This window comes from Arvicanthis niloticus, chromosome 1, assembly GCF_011762505.2.
Source record: "Arvicanthis niloticus isolate mArvNil1 chromosome 1, mArvNil1.pat.X, whole genome shotgun sequence".
NCBI lineage: Eukaryota > Metazoa > Chordata > Mammalia > Rodentia > Muridae > Arvicanthis > Arvicanthis niloticus.
In genome coordinates, this window is record NC_047658.1 from 16,415,647 (window position 1) to 16,430,880 (window position 15,234).

Here is a 15,234-nt window from a genome sequence, read left to right on the forward strand (position 1 = left end):
TAAGGTTTTCATTGGCATGAGCTTCTTAGTGATATAAGAGTGAGATGAATATTGTTACTCTTATAGGCATTGTACCAGTATAACACATTTAGGAATACAAAGCTTAGACCCAGTCCTTCTTTAACTTTTTTTAACTGATTTGAGAAGGTCAGCCTGTGAGTTAAGGGACTATAGCAAATTCATGGCTTGGAGTTTATTATAAGGATGTACTCTATGTTTTATTTAGAAATAGCTGAGTGGAGTTAACAGGCAACAGTCCAGATTACCTTACATGGATAGTCAGTTTTCAAAACATCAGAAATCCTTAGCATTGACATGACAAACATTTCTGTATTAATGTTCATTTTCATTAGAGACCTGTCTGCTCCGGACAGCTTCCTATATTGAATTCTAAGAAGAAATTGAGCATCCTTGGAGTTACTCCAGTTGTGGTGAGACAGCCACTAGGCAAGAATTGCCTCTTTTCATCTACAGGCAAATTACTGTCCAGAAAAGGACACACTTGCAGAATAATTGACTGATTATATCTGCCTAGACAGATCAGCCCTTAATAATTCTGCAGCACTAAGGTCTGTCAGATGATCCTGGACCAGAAGGCAGAAGAACAGATGATCTAACGTTTTGAAGTAGAGCAAGTGTCCAGGTGTTCAGAGGTCTCTATAAATTGGCTAAGTTTTAGAAGCTATGTTTTGTGCTGCCCACAATTATAGTTAACTCACTCATTCTGGATTTCTGACAGGGTTGAAAACTTATAGCTATTTACCTTGAGAGAAAATATTTGAGTGGATGCTCGGCAGCTGACATTCATCCTAAAGCCAGGTTCAGAACTAAATGTTTTAGTTAGGATAGATGACAGAGGTGCTGGTTAGTCAACAAAAGGATGGACTGGGTATTAGGACTATCTTGTACCTCACTGGTACAAATTGGCATAATTATGCTCTAATTGTATTTTGAGAGAAAAGTTTCATTTTAACAGGAAGGGTGATGTGTAGGAGGAGCTAAGGTGGGAGGAGTACTGAGAGGAAGAAAAGGAGTAAGAAGAGGAGAAGAAGGAGGAGAGGAGAAGCTAGGTGATGAAAGAGAGAAAGAGGGGGAAGACAGGGAGGCAGATGTTCATGTATCTCCACCAGTCAAAGATAGTTGTTATATCTAGGTTGGGTAGTGGATTACACCTCTGATTGAACAATACCAAACTTATAAAGCCTATGATTAACATTTTTTTTTAAAAATGTATAAATGCAAAAAGGAAAAGGGGGCATGGGATAGGGGTTTTCTAAGGGGGGGAATGGGGAAAGGAGATGGCATCTGAAGTGTAAATAAAATATCTAATAAATAAATTAATTAAACAGGTTGAATTGGATTCTGAAAACACCCATATATTATTTTATTGTATTGTATGTGTCTCCTCTGCACATATATTTTTGGCAACATGTGTGTATAGTTCCAATTCAGGGAAGAAAAGGGCATTAGTAATCTGGTTCTGGAATTGAGGAAGGTTTAAAAGCACCATGAGAGTGCTAGTAACTCAGACTGGGGACTCTGCAAGAACAATATGTGTTCTTATATGCTGAGACATCTCACCTGACCAAGGCTAATGCAGATTCTTGTAAATAAAATGAATTTATTTCTTTATGGCTGAAAATATATCTTTATCTATGTCCATCACGTTTTCCTTAACCATGGTGATTGTTTGGGACTCCAAGCTTGGTTCCCTAATGTATTACAGAAATGGCTGCAATCATCACTGATGCACAAGGATCTCTCCACTATGTTGTGTTCTTTGGAATGGTATTCTTGCACCATTTAGTTGGCCAGGGTTTGGCTTTTGAAAGACCCTCCAAATTGACAACCACACTGGCTAGAATATTTCACACCACCACCAGCAGTGCATAAATTCCTGTGTACACCCACTGAGGTGTTTGTTTTTACTTTTCTAATTGACCTTGGATGACATTTCCTGAACTTTCACTGTACAATTCTTATTCTTCCTGAGTCTGAAGAAATTTTTGTTTGCTTTCAACAAACTGAGTTGACTTTCTTCTTATGATGTAGCTATTTTATCCTAATTGTAAATAATCTAGATACTAATCATCTATCAAGATATCTATAGCAAATATTTGCTCCTGTTCTTGAGGCCATCTCAAATCCTTTCTTAGCTGGGAAGAATTCCTTTACTTCCCTGAGAAACCATTTGTGAACCATCAGTATTCCTCACATGGCTGGAGATCTTCTACTTCCTTGCCTATCCCTGTACCTTGAAGTCTATGTGCTACTCTGTGCTCTGACAGTTTTAATCTTATTACACTTAGGGCTCTGATGGCATTGGCTTTTTCCAGGGTGATACTTTGGCAAGCTAATTATGTGTTTACCTTTAATTATTATTTCCTTTTAGTCTTGAAGGGGTTAAAAATTTTTAAACCTTCCACAGATGGAGTCAAGAGTGCAGATCAGCTTGTTCTGCGTTCTGGGTCCTAGGAAACTAGCTATCCACAAGACAAAATAGATGATAGATTGAATAGAGTTCAGAGCTTGGAGTTCAAGATAGCGTGACCAAGTGCTATGGGTACCAGGAACTAAAAACTGACCATAAGATAGATTGAATAGGGTTTGAGCTGAGAGTTCAAGTTAGCGTTCTTGTGCACCCTGGATACCAGGAGAGTTTGAGTTGAGAGTTCTCAGTGTGCCCATGCATCCTGGATACCAGGAACAAAACGAACCACAAGACAAATTGAATAGTGTTTGATATTTCCCCCTCGTTTCCCTGGGTTGTGGTTCTTACTATAAAAACTCTATCTTTTCCCTAAGTTGGGGTCGTACTTCACTGCTTGCCTCTGCGTAGGACAGGCTGGAAGTGCGACCTCAACGCGTTGATTAAAATATACCTTTTGCTGTTACATCAAGTTCGGTGTCTTTGCAGTTATTGGGGTGGCCGTGAATTCCCAAGAGCAGGGAGGGAGTTCCTGCCTACCTGTCGGGCCTTACAGTCTCTCTCCATAGCACTAGGTGTCCTGAAACTAACTATGTAGACCAGGATAGTGTTGAACTCACAGAAATCTGCCCCCTTTTGCACCTAACTCTGCCTGCACTCCTACCTCCAGAGGGCTAGACCTAAAGGAATACTATACCATGCCAGGTAGAATCACGTTTCTTCCTTTATATAAGGATATCCAATATTCACATCATTTGATGAAGAGGTAATATTTTAGCCAAACTGCATTTTTGTTATCTATCTTAAAACACATAATATTTAAATAATGTATTTAAAACTAGAAGGCAACTCAGATTCATTTATCTAACATCTCCTTTATGTCATTAGTAGGCTGTATTACCTATCATGGCAGTGACAAATGACCTCATATGGGATGTGGTTTTTCCATCTAGTATATTTTGTACTTTCTGTTAATGCCAAGATTGCTTTCCTTCTGGGAAAAAAATGACATCAGAAGTTTACTGGTTTATTGTATCCAAACTTTGATAGATTTTCATAGATTAGCTATTTTCAAAATATTACATTGACAACACCTGTAAAGGCCCAATACTGTTCAATCAAACAAGGGCTGTTTGCTGTCTAAAGTAACTGTTGGAGAGAACATTAACAAGGCCAGCATCAAAAGGCCCAACCACCTGAATCACATTATCTTCACACGGGCAGGTTTGGGTAGAAGGGAATGATAGAAAGCAATAGATTAGGGAGGTCTATAATTATATCATTCATCATGTGCTGTTTAACTCCAGATATGTGCACTGGCATGGAAACACTGTGCTTTTGATGTAAGACCACATGATTCTTTGAATTTCCTCAGTGTCTGTTATGCCTCCCTTTTTATTTCTGATTTTATTTGGATAGTGTTCCTCTGTCTTTTGGTTAAGGGGTTGTCTATCTTTTTGATTTCCTCAAAGAGTTATTGATTCTTTGTATTGTTTTGTTTCTAACTGATTTCAGTCCTGAGTTTGATTATTTCCTGCCTTCTAGTCCTCTTTGGTATAATTGCTTTTTGTTTCTAGAGCTTTCAGGTGTACATTTAAATTTCTGGTATAAAAACTTTCTAATCTCTTTATGGAGGCACTTAGTGTGCTGTGAAGTTTCCTCTTAGTACTTTCATTGTGTTGTATAAATTTGGGTATGTCATGCCTTCATTTCCATTGAACTCCATAAAGTCTTTAATTTCTTTATTTCTTCCTTCCTCTGCTTATCGAGGAGAAAGCTGTTTAATTTCCATCAGTGTGTAGGCTTTCTGGTGTTTTTGTTGAAATCTAGCTTTAATTCATGGTAGTCTGATAAGATACAAGGCATTATTTCAGTTTTCTTGTATCACTTGAGGCTTGCTCTATTAATAACTACATGGTCAGTTTTAGAAATGCATCCATAAGAAACATAGATAGATAGATAGATAGATAGATAGATAGATAGATAGATAGATAGATAGATAGATAGAGATATATACATATATGTTTCTTTTACAAATGTGGGTGCCTTTGTGTTTGTGGAAGTTGTTGAGAATTGAGATATCATCTTGGTAGACATTTCTTTTGATAAGTATGAAGTGTTAAATCCTGCCTCTTTTGACTAATTTTGGTTGAAAGTCTATTTTATTAGATATTAGAGTGGCCACTCTAGCTTGTGAAAGAGTTAAAAATCTTTTAAACTTTTCATAGATGGAGTCAAAAGTGCAGATCAGCTTGTTCTGCGCTCTGGGCTCCAGGAAATTAGCTATCCACAAGACAAATTAGATGAGATAGGAGTTCAGAGCTAGGAGTTCAGGTCAGTGTGACCGAGTGCTATGGATACCAGGAGAGTTTGAGTTGGGAGGCCCATGCACACTGGATACCAGGAGAGTTTGAGTTGTGCACCCTGGATACCAGGACAGTTTGAGTTGGGAGTTCTCAGTGTGCCCGTACATCCTGGATACCAGGAACAAAACTAACCACAAGACAAATTGGATAGTGTTTGATATTTCCCCCCTCGTCTCCCTGGGCTGCGGTTTTTACTATAAAAGCTCTATCTTTTCCCTAAGTGAGGGTCGTACTTCATTGCTTGCCTCTGTGTAGGACGGGCTAGAAGTGCGACCTCAATGCATTGATTGAAATATACCTTTTGTTGTTACATCAAGTTCAGTGTCTTTGCAGTTATTGGGGTGGCTGTAAATTCCTGAGAGCAGGGAGGGACTTCCTCCCTTCCTGGCAGGCCTTACACTTGCTTCTTCAGTTCATTTCTTTGGAAAACTTTTTTCCATCCCATTTCTCTGAGGCACTGTCTATGTTTGTTACTGAGATATGTTTCTTGTATGCAGCAGAATGATTGATCTTGATTTTGCAGAATGATTTTGCATTCATTCTGTTAGCCTGTGTCTTTTATTGAAGACTGAGTACATTGATGTTGAGAAATATTAATGAACATTGTTATTTTCTGTTATTTTGATGTTGGTGAAGTGTGTGTGTGTGTGTGTGTGTGTGTGTGTGTGTGTTTAAATGTGTGTGAGAGATTGCCTATTGTAACAAAGTTTATCTTCATGTCTGTTACAGATTTTACTTAAAATTTTATTTGAGGTCATTTTCTTTTGGTTTGGTTGTGTTAGAATATCCAAGGCTGTGCCATAGCATAATAAGGTAGCTGGCCTCTGAAGATATCATATTGCTCTGGCTTTTATTGAATTTGTTCTTTCAAGGTCTTTAGTCATCTGGATAGCTTTGGTCCCTGAGTGCTCTTGTTGGAATAGGTATTGGGAAGGCCCTGAATTCACTTCTCATATTTGCCAAGACTTACTAAAGCCCTCAATATCCCTTATCATTTCCACATCCCACATGATCACCAGTCCTCAGTAAAGACAGAACAAACTAACCACTTCTTAAAAATCATCCTTGTCCAACTGTCACAAGAACTTAACCGTGTTGGGTAAAACTGCTACTGGCTCTTCTCATGTCATGGGCTCTCCTCATGTGATCTCTTTCCATCTCAAGATAATTTCCTTGCTCCCTTATGTTTCAGAGGACACCAAGATCATACACCTTATTTTAGTTCCAGAAGAATGAGGCTTCACTCTAGCAGCTATATTTGACTCTACTGGATGGGCCATAGACTTTTCCATCTTTTCCATTTGTTTGCATCTGTCTAGAATAACAGTTACATGTTGAAATTTGAGGTTTGAGAAACCCTCACTTATAAAAGTCCTTCCAAATAGGGCTGGGAAATTGTTTTATAGAACAATTAGAATGTCCATAATTCCTTTATCCATACCCCTTCCTTCATTTGATGACTTTTCTATCTTTGTCTTCTATATCCAGACAAATAGTTATTATAAAGAATAGGCAGACAGATATGAAGGCTTCCCAAGGGGGTCATGTCAATACCATTTGCCACATGTGCATCCTTACTCTGATTCCCGCTTCTATTGAAAAGAGGGGCCCCTCTACCTCAATATCCAAGACCCATAGAGTCTTAAGTGGGAAAAAGGTATTGCTAATAAACTCTGTTACTTCAACACCTGGTAACCTGTAAGCATGATCAAGATTCAGAGAATGTCCTAATTATCTAACCTCTGGAAAGAGGGGAAAAAGAAGACATAATTATACATTCTGCCAAGGTTATTACCTTTTTAACACACACTATCCTAAATAATATAAACCTATTAGTTTGTTTCCTGCTTTTGACTGGCTCCTTAATGTCATACAACCTTGACACTTTGGAGATTGCTTGCAGTTTGTTTCTCCTGAGACTAGCTCACAAATGGCACTTACAGCTTCTCCTGTAACCCTGCCAAATAACCTTACCTTGCAATTCAACTTCCATGATTCCAGGGTTGCCATGACTCCCCGACCTTTCTCATATTACTCTCTTTGCCATGGCAAACTGCTCGAAGACATTCAGGATACATATTATAGGGGCATTACATCCCCTAGACTGCAGAAAACTTTAACTCTTCATACCCCACCTCATCCTAAGTGCCCTACACTCCATAACACCTTGACTCCTGTGGTATTCAAGTCTACTGTTGCCTACTTCCTGGTTGGTTGCATGCTAATATTTCTCTTTCCCAAGTTGGGAATAATACATGGAAAAGAACCCCTACCATTTAAGACTCAATAGATGCCTGACAGAAAGGAATAACAGTTTAAATCTTGCCCCTCCTTGCAGTCATAGAATATAACTGCACATATTGTCACATGGACAACAAAACTGACCTCTTCCTAGACCTTGTATCTTCGGGTTTTTTTTCCAGTGCTTCTAGAAACTGCAACAAGTGCCCCAAACCATACTCATTCTTCAAGGATAAATTGAGTCATTGGCTTTGGTAGTACTCCAAAAAAAGAAAGGGAATTAGATCTTCCTACAACTGAAAAGGTGGGCTTTGCCTCTTCCTCTCAGTGGAATGCTGCTTCCCTGTAAACCAATCAGACACAGAAAAAAACAAACAAGCAAACTTTCAAAATGTTGGGAATACCTCAATGTCTCCAGGCCCTGGATCTTCCTTGACCCTATATGTAAGTGAACACTTCTGTTCCTGACCCTTCTCCTTCTCATTTTTCTGCTTTTACTAATCAAACCATGCTTAGAAATTTCTTCTCCACATTTTTCCCATGAAAAATTAAAAACAATTTTCGAAGCAAACAATCAGTTACTGTTATAAAACTACCAAACATTAGCCAGAGCTGGAAGTATAAGTAACATTGATTCTTCTGTTGTAAGTGTTGTCTGATAGGATTACTGTCTCTATCAGCTAACCTAGGCCTAGACCTAGAAGCTTCTAGCTTCTGTAAACCTTATCTAGGCCTGGAACATTTTAAGGCTCTAAGATTTACTGCTGAATAAGCCCAAATTTCATGTTCATTTTAAGCGATGACTGGCTTGTTCAACTCAGGTTTTCTGGCTCAAACTTATCTCCCTGCTGAATTATAAATCTGGCTTTTCTCACAGCCTCTGAATTGCTCTCCTTGACCTCAAACTAATTCTGAAATCTTTTCTAATCTTCTGGATCCTTTCCATTCTCTTGCTTGTTCTGTCATTACCTTTCTCTATCTTGTTCTCTCTTCAATCTTTCTCCTTAAAACATTCCTAGTAAAACTGCTTTATTATTCCTCTCTGTGTTGCTCTGCTCTCTCTCAAATCTTCTGGTCTCCATGAATTCTACTATATTCCTATACTGTACTTTCATCTTCCTGTACTGTCTGTCTCTCCCTTAGGTAGCTTTACTCCTTACTCTTCTCATGAGAGAGTTGGGGATATGCTATTCTATTAAATCTTTCACTGATTCATCACATTTTCTGCTACTCACACATCATTTTCAAACATGGGTACTTCCTTAATTGTTTGGAAATAAAGGTGACTACTCTGAGTATTTATGTATTCCTGTCCTAGTGATTAAATGTATGTGCAAAGGGGTATGCCACACCCTAACTTTTGAAACAGGTTCTAATATCCTGTAACAGGTGAAGACTCATGATTACTGAATATGCCTTGAATATTCTCTGATGGTGAGGACCAACACTGTCCTGAAGATGACAGCTGGAAGTAGTCTAAAGAGCAATGCACTCTCATTCCCTACCTCAACATCACCCCCCTCTAGTTTCTCATTTTTTAAATTCATAAACAAAAAGGGGAATGTTAGCAGGCATTTCTACCAGCCTACCCTCAGGCACCTAGTTACAGCAGCATACATTATTACTAGTTGCCAAGATGTGATACATTTCCACTGTCATCATGAGTCATGGATTCTGCCAATCACATGTACTATGCACTATACCTCTTAGAAAAAGCCAATGACTCCTTTCCTTGTTCTCTTTTTCTTCTACCCATACTGAGAGGCAGCCTCTGCATATCCCATTCTCCCAGTAAACCTTCCACATCAGATCTTTTATATGTGACATCTGCTTCTTAAATCACAACACCTTCAATTTCAGAAACAGCATATAAAATGATGTTAAAAATAGGATACATTCCTGAAAAAATATCTTGGAAAATTTATCAATGAAAATCACAGGCTATACAGTTTGTTCAGCAGCAGAAAAAAATTAGTAATTAGTAATAAGTAATTGATACTTAATTCAGAGTAGGGGCTATCATTCATATACCAACTGCCCTATCTTTAAAATGGTTATCTTGTAACCTGGTTCAGGTAGACTAATGGCTCTTAACTAATAAGACATTATATGTGCTGAACAACTAATAAAAGAACAGTTAGAAACTAAACATTTTAAGGAAATTACTAGTCCTTTCAGTTCTCTTGAATTTGTATTTAGAAAGAAATCTGGTAAATGGAGAATGTTCATTGATTTGAGAGCTGTGAACAAAGTAATTCAATCAATTGGGTCTTTATAACATGGGATCTTTTAACTTCTTAATATCTAAAGAGTGGGCTATTATGGGTATTGATTTGTGATGGTTTTTTAACTAACAGACAAATTTGCTTTTACATTGCCTACTTATAGTCATGCCCAGTCTTTTAAACAATGCCAATGAAAAGTTCTGTCTCAAGGAATGTTACAAATTGCAACTTTTTATGTCACTATTTTGTGTATCAACCACTGGAAGTAGTTTGTAAACAAATTTTCTCAATCCATGGTTTATCAATACATAGATGATATTTTATTGTCTGCATTTAATACAGACACCATAAGAAAGAATGTTTAATTGTCCACAGAGGCTGTTGTATTTACTGTGAGGATGCATAACTTTCAATATAGATACAATCCTCAACATAATCAAGCATAACTTAAACAAAAGGGGGAAATGTAGCAGAATTTTAGCAGAGTCATTATATGTGGCATGAATTCCAGAGTGATAGCACATAGGCTTTGAAGCAGCCCTTTGCAGTGATTGTTATTTGAGATTTTATGGGGTTGGCTCTTTGAAGGATCCTCAGAGCCTTTATATTACTTAGTTACAAGGCATACTTGACAAACCAGGAAATCTCATATGCCTTAGAATTGTGTAGGTAATGAATTACTCCAAGAAAACCTCTAGATCAGATAAGAGGGTTTGGTATGTGGAAACTGACTTGCTATAATTGCCTTTTTGTGTAATAAGAAACAGTGCTTCAGATTTTAACAGGCTAATGCCCCTGCTGCCTGAGAAAGCATAGCCTCATCCTGTAGTGTCATTCTTTCTTTCATCCTACCACATAAGGTAGAATACTAATACCTGACCATGTACTTAGATAGAGCAGGCAAGTCCTAACAGATACAAGAATGTTGAAATAATCCTCTGTATTCTACCAGACCACCACTGATTAAAGCTAGATACAAACAACAATAGCAACAGAGAGCTTAAAAATTTATGGAAATTGAACAATTCTCTTCTGAATGAAAAGTGGGTCAAGACAAGAAGAAAGAAATTAAAGATTTCTAGAATTCACGGAAAATGAATAAATAGCATTCTCAAACTTGTAAGACACAATTTAAAAAGTATGAAGAGAAAATTTCATAGCACTAAGTGCCTTCTTGAATAAATAGAAAATATTCGGTACTAGCAATTTAACAGCACACAGTAATCGCTAGAAGAAAAAGAAGTGGCATCTAGAAGGAATAGACTGTAAGAAATAATCACTTTTAGAGATGAAATCTGAAACAGATACAAAACAACAAACCAAAAATCGATGAATCAAATGGATGATTCATTGAGAAAATCAAGAAGATAAACAAACTGTTTTTCCCTTTGAGGTTACCATCCCCTTGAGCTACTTCACTCACTCTCCTAATTCTTCCATTGGGGTCCCCAATCTCATTCTAGTTGTTGGCTGTAAGTATCTGCCTCTGTCTCAGTCAGTTTCTGATAGAGCCTCTCAGAGGACAGCCATGTTACTGTCTGCAAGACAAAATAGCATCAGTAATAGTGTCAGGGTTTGGTACCTGCCCATGGGATGGATCCCAAGTGGGGCCAGTGACTGTTCAGCTTTTGCTTTACTCTCTGCTTCATTTTTGTCTCTGCATTTCTTTTAGAGAGAACAATTCTGGGTTGAAATTTCTGAAGGTGAGTTGGTGTCCCCATTCCTCAACAGAGGGTCATGACTAACTACTGAAGGTGGTCTCTTCAGTTTACATTTCCCCACAGTTGGACACTTTGGCAAAAACCATTTCCATTGGGTCCTGGGAGCTTCCCACATCCCAGGACTCTGGGACTTTCTAGAAGTCCCTCCAACACACAGCAGATGCATATTTCCATTTATTCTCCTGGCCTTCTGAAGTGAGAAAAAGCTACCAATCAAAGAGCATATATAGGCAGGTCCAGGTCCAAGGCACATATGTAGCAGTAGACTGCCTTGTTTGGCCTGAGTGGGAGAGGTTGTACCTTATCTTACAGATACTTGATGCTCCAGGAAAAAGGATGCTTGTGGAATAAGTTAGAGGGAGGTGAGTGGGTGATGGGAGTGAGGGAAACAGCCTGTCAGAGGGAAAAGGGAAGAGGAATGGGTTGAAGTACTCTGGTGGCAACATTTGGAATGTAAATAAAATAAGTTAATACATTTTTAAAAAGACAGAAAGAAAAAATGATAGTGAGGAAATTCAGGGTATTATAAGAGCATACTTAAAAAACTTTACCAAATTGGAAGCTTTGAATAAAATTGATAATTTTTTACAGATCAGATAAATAAACCAAATAAACCCAATGAAATGGACTTAGTCTTTAAAACTTTCCCAAACAAAATAAAGCCCTGGGCCAGATGGTTTTAGCACAGAATTCTACCAGAACGTTTTAGTAATTGTAAATGCTAATACTCCTCAAATGATTGTAGAAAACAAAAGTAAGATATATTGTCCAATACATTTTCTGAGGCCACAGCTAGGCAGATATCCAAACTACAAAAAGATACAACGTAACAACTACAGACTGAGTTTTAATGAATATATATAGAAAATTACTCAATAAAATACATGCATACTGAATTTAATAACACATCCAAATGATCATCCATCACCATTGATTTGGCTTTATCCTAGAGATGCAGGAATGGTTCAGTATAGGAAAACTAGTAAATATAATCCATTATATAAACAAACTGCAAAAAAATTAACCACAAGTTTATTTTTTACCACATTTGACAAAAATCCACACCATTTACTGATAAAAGTATTGGAGACACCAGAGATAAAGGAATATACTTCAACATAACTAAAGCAAGGTATGAGAAAAACTCAAACAGAGAGAGAAACTGTGGGGAGAAACTCAAAGCAATTTTGAACAAGACAAGGTTCCCCACTTTCTCCGTATCTATTCAATATAGAATGTGAAGTTTTAGCTAGAAAAGTAACACCACTGAAGGAGATCAAGTGGATACAAACTGGTAAATCTAGTATCTGTAAGTGGCCCTCAAATTCTCCCTGGTAAATCTGACAGCTGTTAAACACTTTAAGCAAAGTAACGTGATGCATGATTAACTGAAAAACTCATAGCCCTGTTAGATACCAATGACAGGCAGACTAACACTGAAATTAGGAAAACTACATATTCTCCCAACTGCCTCAAATAACGAGCAACACTATCCAAGCAAGGGAAAGACTTGTATGATTAAAAACTTCAAATCTCTGAAGAAGATGCCTGAAGATGGAAAGATCTTCAATGCTCATGGACTGGAAGAAATAACATGGCCATGTTACAAAAAGTAATCTAGAAATTCATTACAATCCCCATCAAAATTTTAACACAATTTGTTACAGACCTTGAAAGGACACTTCTTAACTTTATATAGAAACACTCACAGGAAAAAAATAACACAGAATACACAACAAAATCCTGCACAATAAAAGAAATGATGAAAGGCCCATCATACATGATTTCAAGAGCTACTATGGAGCTAATTAATCCATGTCAGTGGTATAATAGGAGACACATTTATTGATGGAATGAAACTAGGACAAAGACATAAATACACACATACATACTTGATTTTTGATAAAGAAGCCAGAAATATACGCACTGGCAAAAAATAAACCAACATCTTCAACAATGGTTCTGGTCAAACAGGATACCTGTATGTAGAAGAATGCAAATTGATCTATACGTTTCCCCACCATACACAAAACTTAAGCACAATTGAATAAAACTCCTCAACATTAAACCAGATACACTGAAACCAACAGAGGAGAAACTGAAGAATAGCATTGAGTTCATTGGCACAGGATAAAGCTATTTGCAAGCTCTAAAATCAACAACTCTTAAATGGGACCTCAGGAAACTGAAAAGATTCTGTTAATCAAAGAAGCTCTTAAATTGGTCAAAGGTGAAGCCTACAAAACTGGAAAATATTTTTTGTTGACTCAGCATCCAATAAAAGATTAAATTCCAACTCTCCTTGCTCAGGTGCAGGCCACATCAGTTAGAAGAACAGGTGACTGACCCATCTTCTAGCAGAAATGCCCTAACTCCCTAGACTCAGTTTCCATTTCACTGCCATCTTCTCACTTCACTACCTGCCTTGTTGCTGGGCTCCTGCCTACAAGACTTCATATTCTCAGGTCCTGGCTACAGCAGTAACAATAGGTTCAGGCTATACTTGTAAGAGAAATATATGCCCTACTACATTAAAGTCAAGCTCGCAACCAGATATCTAGTTCCCAACATGGGCAGAGGCTCCTTACTGTATCAGAGGTTATGCTTGCTGTGTAAAATCCATGCCACAACAACCAGAAGACTAAAAAGGAAACAAATCAAGGAAACAATTTACTCCTACAGTAAAGACAACCTCAGAAATCAGCATGTAAAAGTTTAATCATTCAAAGCCCAGATGCCTAAATACAATTATAAGAACATTTTGGTTGTGAGCCTAGTCTTTAACGGCTGAGCCATCTCTCCAGCATATCGTTTACTTAATTATCATAATGATATCTGTGTTTTCCCATTTATCAAAAATGGTAGAACTTCCCTTTTTGACAGGATTAATTGGTCTCATTGTATATAGGTATAGATGGCATGCATTTTTATTTGTGATGTGCTCTTCTATGAAGAGGTATTTAGATTGTTTCCATGCCTTGGCTGTTATATATAAGCTGATGAAAACATGTTATTTATCTTTCAGAGAGGTTCTTCTGTGCTTGAGACAATGGATGTCTCCTACTATTGAATGGAAAATGTGGTATGCCAGTTAAGAAGTCCACTTGGTATTTAACTGTGTTCAATTTAGCTCTCAATTAACTAACTGGTTCTCAAGTTAACTTTCTGCCTGGAAAGTTTACTTGTCATTGTTTTTTTTAGAGGGCTGACATTTTATTAAAGGTGTTGGTTCTAACAGCTTTTATTTTTCCCCCTTTTTTGAATATAATATTTACATTTAGAATTTTATCCCCTTACCCCGTTCCCCCCACCACCCAGGAACCCCTTATCCCATCCCCCTCCTCCTGCTTCTATGAGGGTATGCCCCCACTTACCCCCCACTCCCACCTCCCCACCCTCATATTCCCCCCTACTCAGTGTTCAGCCTTTATGGGACCAAAGATCTCCTCTCCCACCTATGCCCAACAAGGCCATCCTCCCCTACATATACAGGTGGAGTCATGGGTCCCTCCCTATGTGCTCCTAGGCTGGTGGTTTAGACCCTGGGGGGCTCTGGTTGGTTGGTATTGTTGCTCTCCTCGTGGGGTCACCAACCCTTTCAGCTCCTTCAGTATTCTCTCTGACTTTTCCATTGGGAGGCCTTGATCTGATTAATGGTTAACAGTAAGTATCTGCCTCTGGGTATGTCAGACTCTGGGAGACCTCTAAGGAGAAAGCCTTATCAGGCTGCTGTCAGCATGCACTTTCTGTCATCCATATCAGCGTCTATTTTTGATGACTGCACATGGGATGAATACCCACATGGAATGGTCTCCATACAACCTCTCCTTCAGTTTCTGTCCCACACTTTGTCTCCATTTTTGCTTCCTTGGGTATTTTTATTTGCGATGTGCTCTTCTATGAAGAGGTATTAAATTGTTTCCATGCCTTGGCTGGTATATATAAGCTGATGAAAACATGTTACTCCTTCTAAGTAAGACCTAGGCATCCACACTTGTTCTTCCTTCTTCATGAGCTTCATGTGGTCTGTTAATTGAATCTTTGTTGTTTCAAACTTTTGGGCTAGTATCCGCTTATCAGTGAGTAAATATCATGTGTGTTCTTTTGTGATTGGGTAAACTCACTCAGGATGATATTTTCTAGTTCTATCCATTTACCCAAGAATTTCTTAAATTCATTATTTTTAATAGCTGAGTAATATTCTATTGTGTAAATGTACCACATTTTTGTATTCATTCCTCTATTGAAGGACA